The 24,243-nt window shown below is 55.7% G+C and overlaps 1 protein-coding gene across 5 annotated transcripts in view; it reads right to left on the bottom strand.

The window, feature by feature from the left end:
• The window catches only part of GSN (gelsolin), a 58,228-nt gene extending 34,638 nt beyond the window's left edge, over window positions 1–23,590 (bottom strand). The window contains exons 1-2 of one of the 5 annotated variants that reach the window (XM_070056248.1): window positions 23,459–23,511; window positions 8,492–8,563 (exon numbers count right to left, since the gene is read on the bottom strand). The gene's annotated coding sequence lies outside the window, so the exon portion shown is untranslated. Of the gene's footprint in view, window positions 1–8,491; window positions 8,564–11,688; window positions 11,893–23,458 lie in introns of those variants that run through there. The other 4 variants (XM_008273374.4, XM_070056233.1, XM_070056239.1 and 1 more) reach the window with 4 other exon arrangements.
• Between the last annotated feature and the right edge of the window lie 653 nt (window positions 23,591–24,243).

Below are 24,243 nucleotides of genomic sequence, written 5' to 3'. Positions count from 1 at the left end.
GTGTTCCTTAAATATACACAGCAACATTTAAAAAGGAAAAGAAAACTCCCAAATAATACAACATATTTAGAGACCTTAGAATTTATCTTGAATTTTTAACTACAATAGAATTATCAGATTCAGATATTTTTATTGCTACTAATTTTAATTCTGATAGGTTGTTTAAAATTATTTGTTATTTAAAAGGCAGACACAAATGCACACACACACACAACACAGAGAGAAAGAAGGGGAGAGAGAGAGAGACAGAGAGAGAGAATATCAATAGTCCATCTACTGATTCAGCTCCCAAATGCCCACAGCAGCCAGGGCTGGGCCATCTCAACTCCAGGCGCTGGGAACTCCATCCGCGTCTCCCGCATAGGTGGCACGGACTCAATTACTCAAGCCATCACCTTTTACCTCCCAGGGTATGTGCCACAGGAAGCTGAATTCAGAAGCAGAGCTGGTACTCAACCCCAGGCACTCCAGCATGGGGTGTGGGCATCCCAAGCAGCATCGTAACTACCGTGCCAAGCACCCTCCCCTCTGACTGGCTTTCCCAAAAGTGCGCTCGGCCCTTTAACCTGAATGGAGGCACAGCGCTGGAATGCTCTTCTTCCTTCCCCAGCTCAGAGAATGATCAGAAGCAGCTGGGAGATTGCAACAAGATCCAGCACATACAACCCAGGGCCTGCTTCCTGCCTCATCTCCATCCAGGCACCTGCCCAATCACCAGGATCTTCCTCCAGGTGCCTGTCCCCCTGAGAGCTGAGATCCCTCTGAGATACCCTTGGAGGCAGGACCCACCCCAGGTCACCCCGCCATGACAATGCATAAGGCTGAGACCAGAACAGAGAGGCTCAATCCAGCCCATCCACACCTTACACTCACCTCAGCCTCGCTCCCCATGCCACCCTCACCTGTTCCCTGGAATCACCACACCTGCTTCCTTGCCACCTTAAGCTCTTTCTACACACAGCCCATTAGCCCTAGAGACGGCATCATCCCTGGTGCAGGGTCCTTCCATGGCTCCCAGGGCAGACGGAAAGAAGCCAGGACTCCCATGCTCGGCCCTCCCTGATCTGACACAAAGGTGTCCCCTTGAACCCTGATGGCTCACAACTCCCGCAACATGGTCTGCACCCTCCAATCCTGCTTCTTCTGATTTCAGTTTCCTGCCTCCAGGAGCGCTGGGGGCCAGCCTTGGCGCTGCCTCTCCAGGCGAGCAAGCGCCTGGCCTCTCAGAGTCTTGGTCTCCCCATCAGGGCACCTGGGCTCTTGCGTAGATGTGTCAGGAGAAGGTGGAGAGTGCCAGGTGCCGGCAGGGCTCAAGAGACGTTCGTCTGCAATCCACGGCCCCTCTGTTGCACCGTCACCCCCACTGCTCGGCAGCTGTTAGCAATCGGCTTCCCCAGCCTCCACAGCCAGGCGGGCGCTCACTCCCCCTCCTAAGCCCTAGATGCTGCCCTGCAAGGCCAGCTTAGAGGAAAATTACCGGGCTCCAGCCCCCGCAGGTGCTGGCTGGCTGGCTCTGAGAGCAGTCTTTCCCGAGCCATGGACTTGGCCCCACGCCTTAACCCCGTCTGACTTGGTGGGATGGCGGGGTACCCAGGGAGCCACCGGTCCTCAGGGGCACTCCCACTCTTTGGCATCTGAAGAGACAGGGAGGAAGAGGGGAAAAACACAAGCAGGCGTGTGTGGGGAGGACAGAACTGGCTCTGGCAGCCGCTGGCTGGGCTTGTGAGGAAGTCCACAGGGAAGAATCTCTCGGGCCCGGCAGCCAGTGCGACGGCCAAATCTCTCGTCCCACGCTCTGCAGGCCAGGCCAGGGTCACTTAGACCATGGGACTGCGCCACACACCAGGCCCTGTGTTCCCTGTACCTTGCCCAGTGTGTGCACAACTCTTGCCAAGCCCCTGTCCATCAGACCAGGTCCTATCCCTTGAAAGCATCAGCCCTAAGCCCTGTCCTGGGTCTGTGAACTGTGTCCCTTGCTCTGTGATTCATGAGGAGGGAGGTAGGGGACAATGCAGGGTGAGGGGCTTCAAAAAGCCTGAAGAAGACGGAATTGAAAAGTGAGTTTGCCTTGGTGCAAAACCCACATGTAGTTTTTTTCAGAATACGTATTTTCCGTAAACTTCTTCAAGACCACACAAGAAAAGGTTAAGGAGGGCAGGCTCTGGGGCCAATGCCCAGTCCTCCTATACGACCCTGTAAAGGTTCCTTCCTGTCTCAGTGTCTCAGTTTCTTCAGCTGTAAAATGGAATCATAGTAACATCCAACAGGGCTGTCGGGAGCTTCAACAACAGACCATACACTTCAGGGGCTTTAGCCTGATGTCTGGCACAGCATTAAAATGTTAGCTGGAACTATTACAACTGTGCCTGGCTGGCTGCCCTGTGTCCCGGGCACCGTGTGCCAGGCTCCCACGTCCCCTGCTGCCGGGGACCAGCAGGGACTCTGTGTACATTCGTGAAACTCAAACAATCACCTACGAGGAAGGTATAATGATCTCTCCCGCTCAGAGAGGGACAAAGATTGGCATGGGGTTGCAGGGGCAGGATGGGTGGAGCAGGGAGCTGAACACAGCCTGGGCGTTCAAAGAAGCACAAAGCAGAGGGTGGTCGGCCACAAGGCAGCAAGGAGCAAGCAGGCACCAGCGAGCAGGACCCTAGCGATGCTCACATATGTCTGTTAATTGACTAGAAGTCCTTGGTGCAATGAAAATATGCAAATTATATGTAAATGTACTTGAAGTGGCACGCCCCTCCCATCCACTCCCCCAGCAGTGCAAGTGCTCCCGCAGAGGCTGAGCCACCCCTGGGAGGCCCAGCCCAGAGTCCCTTGGGCCGGTGGACACCAGCGAGTGGCTCCCACACGCCTCACGCCTCTGCAGACCAGGTGTGCAGCAGTCTGACCTGGGGAGCACAGGAAAGGTATTGATTCCCAGGCCCCACGCCCCAGCCTCCACGCCCCGTAAGACTGGGGTGGGGCCCTGCAAACCCAGACTCTGTGGCTCTGCCACCACGGGGAACCACCCACCCGAGCCCAATATCCTCCTTGGCAGGAAACGGGGGCCAGGCAGGAGAGGGGCTGCTCCAGACGTCGTTGATCAAGCAGTGGAAGAGTCAGGGCTGGAACTGGGGCCCCTTTCCTCCCCTCCCCCCCCCCCCGCCTCCCCCTTCCCAACCCTCCCAGGCCCTCAGCCTCCCATGACTCAGGGCTCTGAGTCATCCAGTGGCTCCACAGAGGAACCTTCTTAGGAAAAACAATCCCCAAACAAAGCTTCCCCTGATCTGGGGAACAGAAGAGGCCCAAGAGACCGAGAGAGGGAGGGCACAGGAATACAGGGCAGAGCCGGAGGCCAGGATTCCCAGGACCTGGTCTGGTCTCTCCTCTTGCCACCGTCGTGGGGGGTGGGGGGTGGGGAGTGGCCTGGACACTGAGAGTGTGCTTGCTCTGAGCTCAGGCCCCTCCTCCTGCTGCACACAGAAGCTCATTCTGGACAGGGCAACATGATACAAGTACTTCGTAAGCACCGTCTTGTTGAATTCTCCCCAGAACCTGTGGCTGGCATCATCCCATTTTAAAGATGAGGACACTGAGGCTCAGAGGGGTTTCCCCCAGTTAGGAAGTAGAGCAGGGTTTGAATCCAGGACTATCTGACTCTAGGAGCTGTCACTCCCATACACCGTTAAAAAACACCTGCCACATCGAGTGGCATGCAGGTAGATCTCATCAGACAGGTGGCGGGGGGGGGGAGGTCCTGTCCCCAGCAAGGTGCCATCACACATTTGTCCTCTTTCTTTCTTTTTCCACCTTATGCCTGCCCTGGCGGGCACACACCCAGGAACACGGGGAACGGCTAGGTGGCTGTGGGCAGTGAGGGGCAGAGCAGGGAGTACCCTGGCCTAATGGAGGCCCACAGCAGGTGCATTTGAGCAGAAAGGAACGGCGAACAGAGATCTGTCTCACGGAATGGCAAGCCAGGCCGAGGGGACAGCAGGAGCAAAGGCCCCGCTGTGAGGCCGGCACAGGGACAGTCCTGGCTGGGGGAGGCGTGGATGGACCTGAGACAGTGGCTGTGTTGGGGTGGGAGGGGCCTGGCTGCCTGGGAGCCCTGGGTGGATCTGAGGCGGGGGCGATTATTAAGCACAGGGCTCAGCGCTTCCTTTCTGCAGAGGCCCCGCTGGTGGCTGGGATGGACAGGCCCTTGGCCCGAGGCCTTTCTCGGTTCCCTCGAAACTCACCCAGGCGCCAGCACTCTGGGGGGCTTCTTCCTCCACCGCTGCTGGGCTGGGCAGCAGGAAGGCAGGACGCCACCCTAATCATATCAGCCCATAAACAGGACCACATGGCCGGTCTGAAACAGCTGCGCCAGCCCCGAGTCCACGGTCACAGAGCAGACCTCCCCCAGCAAAGCAGTCATGCCCTTCACTTCTCAGGCAGGAGGCAGAGGGCCTGGGGGGAGGAGCCCCGCCCACCTACTGCTGATTTATGGGGGCAGGCCCCCTGGCCCCTTTTCTGCTCCCCACCTCTGGGTGAGCTACTGCTTCCTTCTGAGCCTCGGTTTCCCCAAACAGAAGCTGGGAAGGTTAGACACAATGCCCTTGGGGCCCGTCTAGCCAGGGTGACTCTGGGTTGCCTAGGTGAGACCTGTGTCCCCTAATGCCCACCCCAATGTCACTCTTTCCCTGGGCAGCTTGGGATTTTTTTTAAATTATCAGCATTTGATTGATCCTCCCTGGACCCCGGATCCCTAGGCCATAAAACGAAGGTGCTGGTGGGTGACGCCTAAGGCCTGTGATCTCTTTGCGATTCTGTTGCTGTTGTTTGTTCAGTATTTTCAGGAGCCCAGCCCAGCATGTTGTACCAGCCTTGTGCTGGTGCCAGGGATAACAAGAAAAACAAGACCCTGTGTAGCCCTCCGTGCCCCACCCCTGTGCCAGGCACCAGTGGTAACGCCACTTCCAGGCTCCTCGGCATCCCACTGAGGCCTCCTTTGGGGCTGCTGGGGTTTCTAGTCCTGATTTCAGATTTATGGCCCAGGAGAAGGACGCCCTGGGGCCGGCGCTGTGGCATAGCGGGTAAAGCCGCCATTACAGTGCCGGCATCACATATGGGCGTCGGTTTGAGTCCTAGGTACTCCACTTCCAATCCAGCTCTCTGCTGTGGCCTGGGAAAGCAATAGAGGATGACCCAAGTCCTTGGGCCCCTGCACCTGCATGAGAGACCTGGAAGAAGCTCCTGGCTTGGGATCTGTGCAGCTCCAGCTGTTGTGGCCATTTGGGAAGTGAACCAGCGGATGGAAGACCTCTCTCTCTCTCTCTCTCTCTCTCTCTTTCTCTCTCTGCCTCTCTGTAACTCTGCCTTTCAAATAAAATCTACCGACCATTGTACACCCTGAGGACTTTACTTCCCCATCATTGAATCCTCAACAACCCTACTATTACCCCCATTTCACAGACAAGAAAACTGAGGCAGACGGGTGTCACAAGGTTTGTGGAGGGGCACGCAGAAAGTCAAGGCCAGGGTGTTGCTTCAGGCTCAGCCCTGCCGGCCTCTGGGCACAGCCTTGAGCCACGCCCCGGGGCTACAGAGATGCAGTCCTGACTCCAGCTCAGGCTGACCTGCCAACAGGGGAGTTACTGAACACGGCCACAGGACAGAAAGGAGCACAGAGGATTTTGCTGTGGGTGTGTGGCTGCGGGAGGTTTGGGTGGGGGTCAGGTGACAAGGCTTCACTGTCAAGCATGATTCTCCAACCACTTCCAGAGTCGACCCCTCCGCCTGGCACCAACTGGTTGCTCCGAAATCCCATCGGTCAGGGTGCTCCTCAGCTCAAGACCCGTCCGTGGCTCCGAGGCTCCCAGAGAATGGAGACCCGGCACTCAAAGCCTTTCCCAACCCTGCTCTCCCTGCCGTGTTCTGCCACTGCCTGCCTCTGTCCCATCCTCTGTCCTCTCGGCTCCAGGCACAGCAGGCTGCTCCGTGTGGCCAAGCTTTTGCACACGAGGCCCACTCGCCTGGAGCGCCCAACGCCCCTTTCTCACTGGGAGCAGAAGCCCTCCCGGGTCCCCAGGCCACCACCTGCGTGGGCGGGGCAGCATCTGCCCCACCTGCCCTAGCCGGTGCAGAAGCCCAGCAAGGGGCCGCAGGGAAAATGAAGCAATGCACAGAGCGAGAGAAGCCTGGGAAAGTGCCCAAGCCACGCCTTGCAGGAAAGCACAGCACCAGGACACCGCAGTGTGGAAGAACCAAAAACTGCACCCTCGGGGCTCCCTGGGGTGGCCCTTCAGGGACGCTGCACATCTCTCCTAGGCCCAGAGACTTCCCATGCTCCCAGTGGCCAGGCACAAAATCCACTCACTGACCTGTCCGCCCTAGTTGTCCCTGGTCCCCACCCGCTGGCCTCCCTGCCTCCTCTCAGCCCTTCACCGGCTCCCCACACTGTCCTGGCCCAGGGCTGTGCCCAGGCCCTCCCCTTCCTGCTCACCCAGCTGCCTGCTGCTTTAGGTCCCTGCAAGAGCCCCGCCCCCACCTAATCCCACACGCTCCCATCGCTCATGGTTTCCTCCCTAACCGAAGGCAGGATTACGTGTGCCGTGTATGATGACCAGCTGTCAGAGCACACAACCCATGAGGAATGGGGAAAGTCCTGCTCTTTGCCGATTCTCCAGTGCCCAGTTGAGGGCACTTGACAATGGATCTGCCGAATGAATGAATGAACCTATATCTGTCACTCAAGACAGGAAGACTGTCAGAATCCTGGTGAATATCTGAAGAAGAAACACAGAGCCCTGGGGAAGGCATTTGGCATAAGGGTTCAGACTCCGCTTGGGACACCTTCATGCTATATCGAAAGTGCTTGGGTTCAAGTCCCAGCTTGGCTTCCAATCCCAGCTGCCTGCGCATGCACACTCTGGGAGGCAACAGATAATAGCTCAAGTCCTGTCACTCATATGGGAGACCCAGATGGAGTCCCAGGCTCTTGTCTTCAGCCTGGCCCATCCCCAGCTGTTGTGGTTATGTCGGGGGTGAACCAGCTCCCTGTTTTCCCCTCTCTGTCTCTCTGTCTTCCAGATAAAATGAAAAGTAAACATTTTAGAAATCAAAACCAAGCCCAGATTAAGGTCAGGGTGGGTAGGAAATAAACCAAACAGAGCAGAGCAAAGAGGAGGGAGTTTCTGGGAGTGGGTGCCCAGGGCAACAGCCCCGATCTGATCACCGGTGCCTCCCCAGTGGAACCCAAGGTCATGGCTGTGGTGTGAGGCAGGCTCACTGCAGGGGGCAGTGGAGTGAAGGGGATACACAGGCAACCTCCGGGCAGATGGGCACTCAGCCTCGCCCTGCCTGGCCTGCAGAAGTGGGGCAAGCAGATGACCAGGTCCCTGTGTCACTGTTACGGAAAGCATCCACAGAGCCTAACCCTGTTTGCTGACAAACAGAGGCTACTGGAACCCAGACTCGGCCCACAGCCCCTCCTAGGAGGCCAGCAGCGCTCTCCACAGCAGCGGATGTGGGACAAGTCCCCTGTCTGGGCCCAGCAAGCCTGAGGACAAGCGCCTGGAGACCACCAAAGGCCCTCTGGGAAAGAGGAACAGCTCCAACCATGGCCGGCTCGGGCCACCACCTAAAAGCCAGCTGAGCCTCCGGAGACAAGGACATACTGTGTACCCACCACCCCTTCTCCTTTCGGCAACCCGGAGTGACGTCATAAGCCAGAGGGGAGTTTTCCAGTCTTTGCACGACTGCTATTAGACATCCACTTCTGTTCCTGGGAGCTGGGGATGCCCCCTGGTAGGCGCCTTCCTGTTTCTCAGCCCACTAAGCCCTTCTGCATCTACGAGCTCGTTGGGGTCTCACGGCAACCATCTAACTGGGGCTGGGAAGACAAATGCACCCGTCTTACAGATAGAGAAACTGAGGCCTGCGCTGTGCTATGAACCGGATCTCCCAGCCTCCTGGAGCAGGTCACCTGTGAATCTGATAGTCAGGGGCCCCACCCCACCAGCTGTCCCTGGGGGCTATGACTCAGCCACCTTCCCCATGACTCACCCTTCTCAGGTGCTCCTCCTACAGTCAACAAGACCTCTGGGGACTTGGCAGCCACGCCTTAGCTTTTCTCCCCTCTCCAAAGCCTCCAGGGAGAAATCCTGCACCTGCTCCTCGTGGGGAATCTGCATTTATCCAGAGGCTTGGGAGGGCTGGCAACCCCCACCACCACCACCAAAGTCACACGGTGACAACAGCACAGCTGGGGTGACAGCCAGGGGTCCTGGCCTCACCTGGCCACCCTCTCAAGAGTGAAAAGCAAATGAGGTAACAGACAGAAAGGTGCTCTGAGCCTTATCAAGAGAACCTCAGGGACTCCCCTAGAAACCTACTGTGGCTCCCGGTGCAGGGGTGGGGAGGAGACGGCTACCACAGTTGGAGTCCCCTCTAGAGTCCCCTGGGCAGCCAGGGCTGGGCCAAGGAGAGCAGTGTGTGCCTGGGATGCGGTACCTACCTCACAGGGCTGAGCCGTGAGACCAGCTGCTCCCTGGGGAGGCACTGGGACCAAGGGAGTACTCTGTACCAGCTGCAAACAAAAGGCCCAGGCCTCTCAGTGCAAGTAGGAGGTGGGGGAGGGTTACAGGTCATTCGGTTCAACTCCTGCCCCAACCAGCAGGGGTCACACAAGCCCCACTTGCATGTCTCCAGCAATGGGGCCCTCACCTCCCACCAGGGCTGGTAACAGAATTCCCCCTAGGGTGTGTTCGCTTCTCCCTCCCTTTGTGCCTTGTACCTGCTGGCCCGGGCTCTGCCCTCTGACCCTCCGCTTCCTGGTGGCTTCTCAGGGTCCAGAAGCCGGTGATCCAAGGCCTCTCACGTCCTCCACGAGCTGTGAACTCCCTTTTCTCCAGCTGTTCCTGACATCAGGGCCTCTGCTTCCCACAGCCCCTTCCCTGGTCTGCTCCAGACGAACCCTGACCCCACTGACAGCACAGGACCCAAAATCAGACATTCAGACAAGGCCACCCAGGCCAGGGCAAGCATGCCAATCACCTCCATCATTCTAGACACCATGCCTCTATGAATCCAACCTAAAACGCCACTAGCCTGTAAGGCAGCCCACTGCATGGCTGAGTGCAGCTTACAGTCAACCCCAGGGCTGCGGTTCAGGACTCTGGAGCCCCTCCCTTAACTGGGTAATTTAAACAAACTCACTCACTTCTCCCAGTCTGCTTCCTTCTCTGTTTAAGGGGGAAACTACTCGAACCCACGTCATCCAGGCACTGTGAGGATTAAATGAGATAAAGCACGTGCACACGGGGCTGGCGTGGTGGTACAGTGTGTTAAGCCATCATCTGCAGTGCCGGCATCCCATGTGAGCACCAGTTCGAGTTCCAGTGGCACCACTTCTGCTCTTCCTCTCTGCTAACGGCCTGGAAAAGCAGCAGAAGAGGCCTAAGTGTTTGGATCCCTGCACCCACATGGGAGTCCTGGATGGAGCTCTGGGTTTCTGGCTTTGGCCTGACCCAGCTCCAGCCATATGGCCATCTGGGGAGTGAATCAGCAGATGGAAGATTTCTCTCTTTCTTTCTGTATCTCCACCTTTCAAATAAATAAATAAGTCTTTCTTTAAAAAATACATATTTTTTAAAAAGACTTATTTTTAATGACTTATTTATGTATTTATTTGAAAGGCAGAGGAACAAAGAAAGAGAGGGAAAGACAGAGAGAGAGAGAGAAATTTTCCATCCACTGGTTCACTCCCCAGATGGCCACAACAGCCAGGGCTGGGCCAGGCCAAAGCCAGGAGTCAGGAGCTTGTACTGGGTCTCTCATGTGGGTAGCAGGGACCCAAGCAGGTAGACCATTTTCTGCTGCTTTTCCCAGGCCAGTAGCAGGGAGCCAGATTAGAAGCAGAGAAGCTGGGACACAAACCAGCACCCGTATAGGATGCCGGCGTCACAGGCGGTAGCTTTACCCACCATGCCACGATGCCAGTCCCCAAATAAATAGGTCTATCCAAAAAATGGCAAAGGGTTTTACATGTTTACTCTGATTATTAATGGTCAAATTCCTAAGTATTTTTTCTATAAATATTCCTTCTATGAAGTATCCTTCTACTCCTGGGCCCGAGCCATTGGGGACCCAAGGTGTTGACGCGCCGCCTTCCCTGCTGTGTGCCCAAGCTCTGAACTACTCTAGTTCCATCGCTCATTAGACTGAGCTCGCCTGCGCCATCAGTGTCGGGTGATGGGTCTCCCTCCTCCTGCGCGCTGTGAGCCTGCAGGCAAGGGCTCTGTCCTCTTCACCTCGGGGGCTTTGGCCTGGCAAACAGCAGGACCAGTGGGCTGCCACATACAGAGCGGCATCCCACAGCTCGGCCTTCCAGCCCCTGCCTTTTAGACCTCCAGGTCTGTACCCTTCCTCACCCCCCAGCGACCCAGTCATCCACACGTGGGGCATCTACAGCAGATCTGCAGCTGAGCAAGTTGGCCCTTGTCCAGATCCAGACTGGAACGCGTCTCCGCCCAAGCCAGCTTCTCCAAGGCTGCAGGAGAGTCCAAGACCCCAAATTCCGGAGGGCAGTGGAGGGTCTGGGATCACAGACACAAATGAGCACTGTGTGCAGGCTGCCAGCAAATGGCCCAGAGGTTCCTGGTGACCTCTGCCCCGTGACTGCTGCAGTGCACAGCAGCGGATCTGGAGTCGTGGCACCCAAAAATGGAGAGGTCAAAGGGCAGGAGTTCATCTGGGGACAAAGGCCAAGGTCTTTCTTGAAGACCCCTCAGAAGCGTCATGGTTCCCAGGGATGGGTCAAAGCAGAGCTGGGTCTTGTTACTTCCACAATGGACTGATGACTTCCCCCCTTTCCAATCCAGCCCCCTGCCCTCCATGCCGCCCAAGCCACGTCCTCAGGCTCACTTGAGGGGCCACCTTTGGGTGCAGATGCAACTGCTCTGCCCCATTGCTCCCCATCTCAGCCAGCAGCACCACCATCCACCGACCCACACTATGGGCCAGGACATAGTCCTCCTCACTGTACCCCTTCCCCCACCTGCCACTGTCATTCTCATGTCCCACGCATCACCAGGTCCTGCCAGGTCAACTCCTGAGGGCTCCTAAAGACACCCTCTTCCCCACCCTGACTACAAAGGAGGTGAGAGGAAGCAGGCGACCCACTAGGAGGCCACTGCAAAGTCCCGGTCGCTGTTTCCTCTCGCTCCCCACTGGGATGCGGGCTCCTTAGGGCAAGCCCACACATCACTCCCCTCTCAGACTCCCCAGCGGCCCCCGACAAAGCCCAAGATCCTCAACAAACTTCTCAACGTCCAAACTTCATGTTCTGCTGCCAGGGGCCCCAACAGTCTCAGTTCCCCACACTTCCTGTCTCCCACCTACGAGCCGGGCTCCAGCCAGCTGCAATTGCCCTCTGATCCTGAGTCCCCTGTGTCACCTCCACACGGACTCTCCTCTGTGCCCCCTAGGCCCCCGACCTTCCCTGTCACACGGTATCGTAATGGTCTATGCCAAGTCAGCCTCCCCCGCAGACTCAGGGCCTGAGAGCCTGGGCTGGGGCCTCTCCCACTCACGATTCCCCAAGGGGCGGGCATTGTGCATGAAGTGCTGCCAGGGATGCCCGCATCACGTATCGGGGTGCCTGGGTTTGAGTCCCAGCTGCTCTGCTTCCCATCCAGCTCCCTGCTAATGTACCTGGGAAAGCAGCAGAGGATGGCTCAAGTCCTTGGATTGATTCCTGCCACCTGTGTGGGAGATTCAGGTGGAGTTCCGGGCTCCTGGCTTCAGCCTGGCCCAGCCTTGGTTGCTGTGGGCATTTGGAGAGTGAACCAATGAAAAAAGTTCTCTCTTGTGTCTCTCCTTCTCTCTCTCTGTGTCTCTCTGCCTTTCAGATAAATAAATATCTTAAAAAAAAAAAAAAAAAAGATTCACCAAAAGAAGGACCGGTGTACTAGATCACCTGCATGCGAAGTGTGTAACACACACACACACACACACACAGCCCACCAAGAGAACAGATGCTGCCATCTATGGGCAAGACAAGCATTGCACACTTCCCCAGATGGGGACACTGGAGGCCCCAGAGTTGCCAAACTTTGGGTTCAGAATTAGCCCCAGCTAACTCCCCACCAGTCTGTCCTCCAGATCTGAAAGCCGCAGCAGCTTCAAAATGAGGCCCACACTCCACTGCGTCCAGTCCCCTGCCCACGCACCCCAGATGCAGCCAGAGACCGGTTTCCTTCCAGCACTCCGGGTCCCAGCCCAGCGCTCTTGCTCACTTCCTGTCTGCTGAGTGATATCCTCAGGGACGTGGCGGAGCAGTGGTGCCTCCTACCAGAGCTGTCCCCCCGCCGAAAGGCCAGTCTTGGGGTAGAGAGCTTGCCGCTAGAGAAGGCGTGCGAGCTTCCAGCACACCCACCTGTCCAGGCGACGCAACAGCAGCTTTCTGCCCTGGGCAGAATCGACGGAGCCTGCAGCAGGGTTTTCTCTTTGTGCCCAGCACAGTGGGAGGTCTTCGAAACTTGGTGTTCAGAGACCCCTTAATGGGTCTAAGAGCCGCCTCCAATAACTGCTTAGCATTTTCTGTGCCCCTGCCAAGTGCTAAATGCTACAGGCACTGCCTCATCCTCACAATAACTTTGCCAGGCAGGTATCATCGTTCCTGTTTTTTGAAGCAAGGACCCAAGTTCAGAGAGGAGCAGCAACATGCCAACGGTCACACAGCTAAGACGCATGCACCTTCCCCCCGAGTCAGGCTGCCTCCCCTAGGCCTTGGTCTCAGTAATGCTCAGGCTGTGAGGCCAGACCTCTCGCTCACTGGGGAAAAAACTTAAAGCTTTGGTCAATCAAGATCAGGGGTCAATAAATGTTTTCTAGAAAGGACCAGACAGTGGGGCCAGCACTGTGGTGCAGTAGGTTAATCCTCCACCTATGGCGCCGGCATCCCACATGGGCACCGGTTCGAGTCCCTGCTGCTCCACTTCTGAACCAGCTCTCCGCTATGGCCTGGGAAAGCAGTCTCCATATGGGAGACCAAGAAGAAGCTCCTGGCTCCTGGTTTCAGATCAGCCCAGCTCCAGCCATTGCAGCCATTTGGGGAGGGAACCAGCAGATGGAAGACCTTTCTTTCTGTCTCTCCCTCCCTCTGTCTATAACTCTGCTCTCAAACAAGTAAATAAATCTCTCTCTATCTCAAAAAAGGGCCAGACAGGAGGCATCTCAGACTTTGTAGGCCACCTGTCCTCACTGTTCCAGATCCTTCCTTGTCTGCTTGGTTTTTCTTTTTTTTTAAATAATACTCTTTAAAATTTAAAACCCATCTTAGCTCAGAGGCATATTAAAAACAGACAAGGGGATGCAGTCTGCAGCCTGCAGACCCACAGAGAATCGTGTTTATAATCTTAAGTACAAAAGCTTCTGGTAGAAGTGCCCACCAAAGCCAAGTGCTCCAGCCCTCGTCTGCATGGCTCCCCTTTGGACGGATGGCTTTCTACTGAGTCACGTCTAAAGAGCCCTACCTCGCTCCGCAGTCAGGCAGCACAGTGTTTCAAGAACTGTTCACATTCCAGGCGCTCAGCGCTGTGGACGAGACAGCCTGACCCAGCATGGGAAGAGCAAAGGGAACACAACTTAAAATAAAGGCAGGAGAACCTCGAAGATAAGACATTGGAAGACGGCTCTAGCCTGACTCCCACTGCTTTTACTGACCTTTAACCCTTACAGAGGACTTACTTCTTAAGTCCCTCACTTCTTAATTAGAGATTAGAGATCCCTGGGCCAGCACCACCAGCAGCACCTGGGAAGTTCGTTAAAAATGCAGACTAGGGGTTGGTGCTATAGCATAGTAGGCTAAGCCTCTGCCTGCAGCACCGGCATCCCATATGGGTGCCAGTTCAAGTCCCAGCTGCTCTTCTACTAATCTGCTCTCTGCTACGGCCTGGGAAAGCAGTATAAGATGGCCCAAGTGCTTGGGGCCCCTACACCCCTGTAGGAGACCACGAAGAAGCTCCTGGCTTCAGATCAGCCCAGCTCTGGCTATTGTGGCCATTTGGGGAGTGAACCAGCAGATGGATAGATTTTTCTCTCTGTCCCTCTCTCTGTCTGTAGCTCTACATTCAAATGAATAAAAATTTTTAAAAATTCAGAGACTTGGACTGGCATTGTGGCTCGGTGGATTAAGCTACCACCTGCAATGCCAGCATCTCATACCAGAAAACCAGTTCACATAAGTCCCAGTTGCTCAGCTTCAGACCCGGCTCCCTGCTAATGTGCCTGGGAAAGCAGCAGAAGATGGCCCAGGTACTTGGGCCCCTTCAACCCAAGTGGGAGACCTGGATGGAGTTCCAGGCTTCTGGCTTTGGACTGGATCAGCAACAGCCACTGTGGCCATTTGGGGAATGGACCAGAAGATGGAAGACTCTCTCTCTTCTCTCTCTCTCTCTCTCTCCCCCCCATCACTCTGCCTTTCAAACAAATAAATAAATCTTTAAAAAAATGCAGAGACCCAGGTCCTATTGAACCAGAATCTGCATCTTCACAAACCCCTCTGGGTGATCTGGTGCTCAGTGGGTTTGAGACGCTCTAGGTCCTCTTTTCTGGCCGACTGTGACATCGCTCACACAGCCTTTGTCCAAGGAGACAAAGGGATGGAGGCGTCTCTCGTGACATCACGGTGCTAAAGCCCTGCTCTTACACGCCCACACCAGCACCCTCACAAAACACTCGACTCCAGGAGACACAACTAGCAGACAGTGACCAGCCATGCGGTTGAAATCAAACATGTCACTTCCCATTTCATGGAAGGGGGAACAGGTTAGAGAGGGAAATGACGTATCTAAGACCACACGGCCAGCTTAAGTTGGGCATGACTGAAGCCTAGTTGCTTCACCTTCCCAGGCCTTGGGTTAGTAATAGAGAGAATCTTCCAAGGAGTACTTCAGAAAGCTCACAAGTGGTGGCGTGGCAACGAGAGGGCTTGCTGTCCACTTTGGGAAAGTCATTTGCCTTTTTGGGCATGAGAATTCCTGGTTGTAAAATGAGGTGGTGGCCAGGCAATTTCTGGGGCCCAGCTAGAAAAGTCAGAGCCTGGACACTGTGTTTTGGGGTGAGGAGGCAGTCAGTGGAAATGACCTCAGATCAGGTTCCAAGGGTCATTAGAGATACTCTGGGGCTGCAAACACAAAGTCAAGTGCTGTTGGAGGCAAAGGTGCGACCTGGCAGGGCCAGCAGCCACGCACCCTTTTGAGGCCACTTCACCCTGCACTGTGGGCTGGTAGGGATGCAGAGGATGCAGCCCACTTTACAGATGGAGAAACTGGGGCCTTAAGAGAAGCTAAGGTGGGGCTGGCACTGTGGCGTAGCAGGTAAAACCACCACCTGCACTGCCAGCACCCCATATGGGCGCCGGTTCGAGTCCTGGCTGCTTCACTTCCAATCCAGCTCTCTGCTATGGACAGGGAAAGCAGTGGAAGAAGGCCCAAGTGCTTGGGCTCCTGCACCCATGTGGGAGACTGGGAAGAAGCTCCAGGCTCCTGGCTTTGGATCAGCCAAGCTCTGCCCGTTATGGCCATTTGGGGAATGAACCAGCAGATGGAAGACCTCTCTATCTCTCTCTCTGCCTCTTCAAATAAATAAATAAATATGAAAAGAGAGAGAGAGAGAGAGAGAAGCCAAGGCTTCTTGCCAAAAGTATTTATCTGAAATGCAAACTGAACTGGCACCTTGTTGTCTTGGCTAAAAATGGCACCCCTAAGGGCAGAGGAGACCTAGTGCATTCCCCACACCATTCAAGATGAAAGCGGAAGTGTCTGCAAACACGAATTGTAGGGCCTTTTAAAAAAGACCACTGGAGTGTGAGAGCCACAGGGCTCCAAGCTAGCACACAAAAGCAGCCTGTTCCTGAATGATACAGTTCAACTGGTCTACCACTTCCTGCCCTGAAGAGCAGAAAGCCAAGCACACAGGCCAGGCCCTCTAGGAGTCTGAACACGCCAAGGATCTGTCCCTGCCTGCTCACTTCCCAGAGCAGGTTTTGGGGTTTTAATTGGGGGGGGGGGTTTGTTTTTTTGTTTTGTTTTAAAGATTTATTTATTTATTTATTTGAAAGGCAGGGTTACAAAGAGAGGAAGAGACAGCGAGAGAGAGCTTCCATCCACTGATTCACTTCCCAAATGGCTGTAACAGCTGGCACTAGGCCAGGCTGAAGCCAGGAGCTTCTTCCGATCTCCAGGGATCCAACTCCTTGGGCCATCCTCTGCTGCTTTTTTAGGTGCATTAGCAGACAGCTGGATTAGAAGTAGAGCAGCTGGGTTGTGAACCGGCACCCATATGGGATGCCGGCATCACAGGTGGTGTCTTTACCAGCTTTACCAGCTCTGGCCTCCCCAGGGGCAGTTTATATCAGAGGAGATGCAGACCTGCGTGCTTACACTTGCCTAGCACACATGAGTTAAAGGGAAGCTCGGCCAGGGGACCGGCTCATGGTCTTAGGGCAAGGACAAAGCAGAAACTCCAAGTGCTCTCTGGTCTTCAGCCTGGGATCTTAATTCCTCATCCTTTACTGTTGAACTGTGCAAAAGTACTTGCAGAACGAAGGAACGAAGTTCAATGTTGCAGGGAAATGGCCCCTGCACCCTGGGACGGGACAGCTGGACTTTTGATGACCAGTTTCAGGAAAAGCTATTAAACGTATCATTTTTTGACCTGGAAATCCAGGGCTCTCCTCTAGAGAAAAAAATGAAGGAAGAGCAAAAACTATGCACTAGGATGTTCACTGCAGTTTTGCAACTTTAATAAGACAAGAGTAAGAGAATATGGTATATGCAAACCAAAGACAGAATAGAGTGATAAAAAGTCATGTCAGCATGGATCGCTGCCATCATTTAAAAAGTGGAACTTATTTTTTACAAATAAAATGCATTATTTCACTTCTTTCATTCTTTGTGTGATTGGAGTGAAAAAGTTTAACTAGAGTAAATATGCATTCAAAAACTCTTTTAAGGGACCAGTGCTGTGGCAAAGGAGGCTAAGCTACTGTCTGTAGTGCCGGCATCCCATATGGGTCCCAGCTGCTCTACTTCCAATCCAGCTCTCTGTTATGGCCTGGGAACGCAGTGGAAGGTGGCCCACGTGTTTGGGCCCCCATACCCACATAGGAGACCCGGAAGAAACTCCTGGCCCTGACTTCAGCCAGGCCCAGCCCTGGGCCATTGGCAGGTGAACCAATGGATAGAACTCTCTCTCTCTCTCTCTCTCTGCCTCTCTATGTAACTCTGCCATTCAAATAAATAAATAAATCTTTAAAAAAAACACTCTTTTAATAGGATCAGGCATTTAGCTTCGTGGTTAACACATCAGGCTGGGATGCCCACATCCCATATCAGGGTGCTTGGGTTCAAGTCCCAGCTCTGCTCCTGATTCCAGCTTCCTGCTAATGCGCACCCCGAGAGGCAGTGATGACGACTGAAGTATCTGGGTCTCTGCCACCCACACGGGAGACCTGAATTCCTGCCTTCCCACTTAGCCCTGGCCATTGCAGGCATTTGAGAGAGTGAACCAGTGCATGGCAGCTCTCTCTGTATGTACGGCTCTCTCTAATAAAATCTTTAAAAAACTTAACTGCTTTAGAAAATACATTTTAAAAGAATTCTTAAAAACACAAGCCAGTATTTATGTTATAACATTGAAGAAAAGCAAAAAGCCAGAATAGAAAATTATCCACGGAATGGTAAAAATAAAAATAGATTGAAAAACATCAGGAAGGAAATGAATCCAAAAGTTAGCATGGTTATCTCAGGTCAGCAGAATTGCAGGTTGATTTTGGTTTTTTAGACTTTATTCTTTTTTTTTACTTTCTATTATAAGCATTTAATATAATACAGGGGAGGGGGAAGGGGAGTGCAGAGGAGAGGCGAAGAAAGCACACGTGCCACCCATACCAGCAGCCACTCCCAAAGACTTCCCTTGTGTTTACTGAGTAGCCATCAAGAGGCCAGCCCAGCCACAGCTGCTGCAGCAGGAAACCAAGAGCCACGCCCCACCAGGCACGCTCAAGTGCATGGCACGATCCCTGGCTGGTCAGTAAGGCAGCCCCAGATGACGGTCCTTGTTGCGACTGGAAAACAACCAGACTGTTTGCTTAAGCAGCTCACCCTTCCCACTGGCACGGCCCCTTCACCGAGCTCCCTGCGAGGCTCTGCAGCTCCAGCCTTTCTGGATCCCTCTGGGGAAGAATGGGTTTCAGGGATACTTTATAGACCAGGAAGAAAGCTGGTCTCATCTCTTAATGTCTGGATTGAATGCAGGAGGTGCAGAGGCTCATCTCCAGGCTCAGCCTGATTCCTCGTGCATAAAACAGAGTCAACATCTCCCCCAGCACAGGGCTGCTAAATGATGGAAAAGGCAGCGAGGGGCAGGTGTTGTGGCTCAGCGGGTTAGGCGACTGCTCCAGACGCCCGCAGCCCACATCAGAGTGCCAGTTCTTCTTCTTCTTCTTCTTCTTCTTCTTTTTTTTTTTTTTTTTTTTTGACAGGAAGAGTGGACAGTGAAAGAGAGAGACACAGAGAAAGGTCTTCCTTGTGCCGTTGGTTCACCCTCCAATGGCTGCCGCGGCCGGTGCACCGTGCTGATCCGAAGCCAGGAGCCAGGTGCTTCTCTTGGTCTCCCATGGGGTGCAGGGCCCAAGGACTTAGGCCATCCTCCACTGCACTCCCTGGCCACAGCAGAGAGCTGGCCTGGAAGAAGGACAACCGGGACAGAATCCGGTGCCCCGACCGGGACTAGAACCCGGTGTGCTGGTGCAGCAATGTGGAGGATTAGCCTAGTGAGCCGCGGCGCCGGCCGAGAGTGCCAGTTCTAGCTCCAGCACTTCCACTTCTGATCCAGCTCCCTGGTCATGCACCCGGGCAGGCAGTGGAAGACGGCCCAAGTGTGTGGGTCTCTGTCACCCTTGTGGAAGGCTGGGATGGAGCTCCTGGCTTTGGTGTGGGCCAGCCCTGGCTGTGGTGGCCATTTGGGGAGCCAACCAGAAGATGAAAAATCTCTCTCGCTCTGCCTTTCGAGTTGATGAAAATAAATAAAAGTTAAAAAAAAAAAGACAGTGAAAGTGAAAGGGAAGCCCACAGTGTGTGTGATGCACACAGCAGCCATTGTCACTGCTTGTGACAATGTAGAATAGGGGACAGCACACTTAACGAATCCTAGGCCACAACAACCCGGTCTGCAAAACAGGGCAATCCATTCGGTCCGAAAAGACGAAATCCAAGAACAGGAGCTCAGCTTGAACACGGATGTCTGCTGTGAGCTGGCTCTGTGTGGCAGGCAAGCAGATCCACGCGTGGGCTGAGCACAAAGGCCTCTGACTCGGAGGCCATCAGAAGTGGGCAAGGCTGTCACCACGCTGCCTGCCCATGGTGCAGAATACATGAGCCCGAGTCTCGCAGCCCTGTGTCAGCGGCAAGGCCAGGGCTGCAGCCAGGCCCTCGGCTGCCCAGCCTTGCCCAGCACACCCACAGCTCTTCTCTGCCATATCCTCACATTGCTGATGTGGTCCCAGGCGGGGCAGGGACAGCAGGCGCATGGCAGCAGAGGGCTGGGGGAGGGGAAGCCGGCCGACGGCAGGAACCCAGCCTGCCTGTGGTCTCCAACTTCACAAACCACATGAGGCTGAAATATGACACAGGCTCACTCAGTTGAAAGGCAGGAGATATTTTTACTTAGCATCTCCCTGCTGCCCAAACCCCGGCCTCTTCCCCCTCTACACTCCCCCCAAAAAATGCATAACCCCCGGGACCTGCTTTTCCCTGCATCTGCTGGCATTTTTTCCAGGAATAACCACGGGGGAAGAGGTTAGATTTCCAGAGCATGGGCTCCAACGGTGAAAAGAAGGGAGGACGCTGGCTGGGCTCCCAACTCATCAAATGACCTCGCTCCTCAAGTCCTGTGTCCTGGAGCCTTGATTTCCCGAACACAGGGTCGCCTGCTCTACAAAGTAGGGTCCCATGCATTGTGAAGTTTGAGTTCAGGCACAGCCCTGGGAGACCCCTCCCAGCCTCCCTGCTGCAGAGCTGAGCCCCCCTTGCTCCTACCAGCCACAGCAAAACTCCGCCCCACCCCCCACCCCCTGCTCAGCACATCAGGGCCAGCGCACTCTACGGGAAACTTAGTGCATTTATCAACAGCTGCAGCTCTGTGGTCTGACGTCTGGAATCCCGACACCATCACCTAAGAGCCACACAACCCGCAGCGAGTCATGTGGCCTCTCTACGCCTCCACTTTCTCATCTGTCGAAAGGGAGTGAGACAGGGATTTGCGGAGGCAGACACAGAAGAGCCAAGACATGGGCTCTACCCCTAAGTCAGTGCCCCTGACTTCTCTCACACCTGCGGCCTCTGATAAGCATAGTGCCGGTCCCCACTGCCTGCAGATACGGGATGCTCAGGTCCCTTCCACAAAGTAGCAGAGTATGTGCACAGAACCTGCACACATCCTGCGGCCGAGCTGAAGTCATCCCCAGATCACTTAGAGTACCTAACACGAAGTGAGCACCACGCAAATAGCCGTCGCCCGGCTCTGCTTGGGCGTAATGACGAGAACAGGCTGCCTACGTTCAGCACGGATGCCATTTTTAAAACATGTGTACTTCTGGCTGCATCTGCAGACGCAGAAGCTGCAGACGCAGAAGCTGCAGACACAGAGGCCCAGCTGTCCACACACTCAGAGACTCGGACAGAGGCGATCGAAGCTTTCCCGAAAAAAACCAGAGACCAGCGCCTCAGTAAAGAACTACAAAGCCAAGCAGGAAGGCTCCCTGTGACCTGATAACCTGCCACGGGAGACCTCCCCTCCCCTCATGCCTAGAGAGAAGCGGCCCTACCGGCCCTGGGTGGCCAAGGAGCGGGCAGGCATTCAGCCCACGGCCCTGGCTGAAACGGGGGATGGAAGTGCACGCCGCTCTTCACAGTGGGGTAAGAGTTTGGGGGGCTGAGGGGCGCCTCTATACTCTTCCCAGTCTTGGAAACTTTAACGATTTGTTTGTTTGTTTGTTTTTTTCAATAGGCTAATTCTCCGCCTTGCGGCACCGGCACACTGGGTTCTAGTCCCGGTTGCCCCTCTTCCAGGCCAGCTCTCTGCTGTGGCCAGGGAGTGCAGTGGAGGATGGCCCAAGTCCTTGGGCCCTGTACCCCATGGGAGACCAGGAGAAGCACCTGGCTCCTGCCATCGGATCAGCGCGGTGCGCCGGCCACAGTGCACCGGCCGCGGTGGCCATTGGAGGGTGAACCAACGGCAAAAGGAAGACCTTTCTCTGTCTCTCTCTCTCACTGTCCACTCTGCCTGTCAAAAAAAAAAAAAAAAAAAAAAAAAAAAAAAAAAAAAAACAAACAAACAACCTAATACAAAAGAAATGGGGCAAAAATGACACCACTGAAAAACTCAAAACAACTCAGCAGCTGTATCCAGTAGCTATAAGCTCTTGTCTGCTTTTAGATGAAATGCACAAGCGGCTGGAAACGAGACCCTCAGCGGGGCTTCCGGATCCGCCACTGCTCCGGGTCAGATCTGCCCTCTCTTTCACTTGGACCAGGCAACAACCTCCTCGGGCCTCTGCCTCCAGTTCTGCCCCTGCCGATCCATCCCCTACATCAGCCGAGAGGGAAGGAGAGTTTGTCTCCTTTGTCATTGTCACTGCTTTGGTCAACAGCCTTTCTCAGGTTCTCCTTGTCTTCAGACACTTAGTTTGCAACCCAGTTCCTTGTTTATTTACAGCTTCAGCTCCCACCACTGTCCAGTCTGGCCCCCTGGATGGCTCAGAAAACCTCAGTGCCTTTGCACATGCCGTTCCTGTTGTCAGGGTGACTCTTTCCCCAGTCCCTTTTCCTCCTGGTAAACTGTTGCTCATTTCGAGGGCCTGGCTCAGCCTGACAGCACTAGTCTGCCACAGTTGTGTCAATCACTTTCAATGGGAAGTGTCTTGACGACAGAGCTTTTTGCTCCTCCAGGACTCTTGGGTCCCTCATGGGCCAAGGCACAGAACACAGCAGGGAGGGAAATGCCACGAGAGGCAAACCTGCAGCTCCTGCTTCCCTGGGTCATGTCAGTCCATCATGAGAAGACTATGGAAAATTCTAGAGTGAAGTTCCCTTCCCTGATTCAGAGGGAAACCTTTGCTGCTGTGTAACTCACCCACGGGCCAACAAAAGCTGCCCCAGCTGTTTACAATTTCCCTGGCATTTATAAATAGCGAGGCCCCAGAAAGGGAAAGGCAGTTCAAAGGCGATGGGTGCCCACGGCCCCCTCCCACCTTCCCCTGCGCTCCAGGCCCTTACTATGCTAGGAGAGACACTAGCCAGCACCAACCAGCACACCCGGGTGTCTGTTTGGGGGCGGGGCGGGGCTTGGTCCTGCAGCCAATGCAACACCCCAGACAGACTCAAAAATCCCATTAAGGAAGAGTGGGTACAGTGCAGACTGGAACCGGGCCCCGTCCGGCTCTCAGGCCCTAGAGTAGTTCAGCTGCGCAAGGCGGGTGTGGTGGACTCCGGTAAGCTGTGGTCACTATCACTGCCCAGCAGCACCAGGTCCTGTGGCCCGGTCAGCACTGCAGCCCTGGGAGAACAGGACGTGCAGGATTAAGTGTGCATAGAGTCCCCGAGGCCAAACTGAAGCCTGGGGCGCCTCCCCAAAGGCCCCGCCTTCTCAAAGCCCGCTTGACTCCCTAGGACAGCCAGACTGTGTTCTGGGGGATTTTAAAGACCCCTAGCTCCCGCGAGGGTGTGAGGCCGCGATGGACAGAGGAGGGGCTACAAAGGAAGCCAAGGTCTCCTGTCCGCCCCCAGACCCAGTCCCAGCCTCCCAAAGATGGGGGCCGCCCACCTGGGCAGCCCAGAAGAGCAGCCTGCCCTGCACCAGGGGGAAGCGGCTGTCCTCATGTGGGGGCGGGCGAGCGGGCAGAGCTGGGCGCCCAGGGGGGAGGGAGGTTGCAATCTCGGACTAGAGCTCGGAAAGAAGTTTCCGCGTGAGTCAGGGAAGGGAATGCGCAGCGCGGGGCCGGGAGGAGGCGGCGGGCGCTCGCAGACCGCGGGCGGCACCGGGAGGCACTCTCCACAGCGCCGGGCCCACAAAGAGGAAGGAGCCCACGGCTGCTCATCCCCGGAGGGGGCGGGAAAGGTGTCCCGCGGGGAAGCTCCCAGCGCAGGCAGCGCCCCGAGCCGCCTGCCGGGGCGGACACGCTGCGTGCAGGCTGACCCGGGCCCACTCCGCGCACCCGTGGGGGCGGGGTCAAGGCGGCCTCAGGGGGCCTCCTTCGGCACCTAGGCCCCTCTCCTCTTGCCACACCCCCGACCCACTCTCCTCGGTCCCCGGCGAGACGGGCCAGGCGAGCGAGGAAGCCCCTTCCTCAGCGGCGGCCCCCCAGGCCGGGCGCGCAGGGAAGCACTCAGATCAGCCCGCGACCCCCGGGTGCCCCTACCTGCGGCTGCGGCGCTGGCGACGGCGGCTGCTGGGTCCAGCTGTGCTCAGCTGGTTCCGGGCGTCGGGGCGGGGGCGCTGCGGCGCGAGCGGCCGGGGGCCGCCCTCGGGGCGGGGTTGGGGGAGGAGCGCCGGCCCCTCCCGTGGGCAGCGGCGCGGACGGCGACTCTGGCTCCGGGCTCGCGGCGGGCCAGTGCCTGCGTGTCGCTGTGCACCGCCCTGCGCTGCTCCGCGCAGCCTGGCATCCAGCGCCCCGGCTTGCACAGGAGGAAACTGAGCCCCAGAGCGCGGAGGGACGACGTGAGGGAGCCTAGGGTGGGCCAAGACTGGGCTGGGTCGCGGGCAACGCTGGACCCGCGCCCGCTGGAGAGGATTTCAGACGTGGGTGCCGGACGTCAGCACGCGATGACCTCAGATGGTGATATGAGCTCCCCGCAAAAGCAGGGAGGATGTGCAAGGCGGCTGGACCCATCAAAGAGAATAAAGAAGAAAGACCCCAGCCTCATTCAGCATGGAACAAGCCGAGAGGCCAAGGGCATCAGGCAGGCGCGTGGGAGTCAGAAGGCCTGGTTGGACCTCCTGCTGTTTTTCCCGCCCTGTAACTTTGGGCAAGCGACTTAACCTATCCAAGACTCAGTTTCCTCGTCTGTGAAATGGACACAATTAGTTGCCTCTTCCTGGGGTGGTGGGGACGATGTAGTGACCCAGTGCAAGAGCAGGTGCTGTGGGTTCCCCATAAACGAATGTTCTGAGGGGTGTTGCAGGCGACCTATTGGTCAGAGAGAT

This window comes from Oryctolagus cuniculus, chromosome 1 (assembly GCF_964237555.1).
Source record: "Oryctolagus cuniculus chromosome 1, mOryCun1.1, whole genome shotgun sequence".
In the NCBI taxonomy this organism is placed as follows: domain Eukaryota; kingdom Metazoa; phylum Chordata; class Mammalia; order Lagomorpha; family Leporidae; genus Oryctolagus; species Oryctolagus cuniculus.
Note: the sequence above shows the minus strand (reverse complement) of the source record. Positions and strands in the feature narration are given on the sequence as shown.